This window comes from Etheostoma spectabile, chromosome 10, assembly GCF_008692095.1.
Source record: "Etheostoma spectabile isolate EspeVRDwgs_2016 chromosome 10, UIUC_Espe_1.0, whole genome shotgun sequence".
In the NCBI taxonomy this organism is placed as follows: domain Eukaryota; kingdom Metazoa; phylum Chordata; class Actinopteri; order Perciformes; family Percidae; genus Etheostoma; species Etheostoma spectabile.
Window position 1 is genome coordinate 24,035,026 of NC_045742.1, and position 505 is coordinate 24,035,530.

The window sequence follows — 505 nt, forward strand, 5'->3', positions numbered from 1 at the left end:
TAAAATACATCTGTTATATCACCATAATTCAAATTCCAGTTCAGTTCATCTTTAAGCCCAGTGTGGAATGTCCTCGGAGCAGCTCTATCGGACTATTGGGTGATTAGGGTTATCACTGGATTCCGCATGAAGTCCCTTTTGAATCCATACTCCTAACCGTTGGTTGTTACTTTACTGGATGGATGATTGGAAGGAGACATTGTCGACAGGGAATTGATGACAGAACTTTGCGGCAATGCTTATGCCCAGTGTGGAACGTCCTTGGAGAAGCTCTATTGGACTATTGGGCAATTAGGGTTATCACTGGATTTCCCATGAATTCCCCTCGGAACCAATACTTTTCACCGTTGGTTATTACTTTAGTAAATGGTTGACTGGACGGATGACAGGATGGAGGCCGTGTCAACAGGGAGTTGACTAAGGAACATTGCGGCAGTGGTTCTGCCTGGTGGGGAAGGACCTCTGTTTCCTCAGCTGGTTTATTTCATGTGGAGCAGCTCTGCTG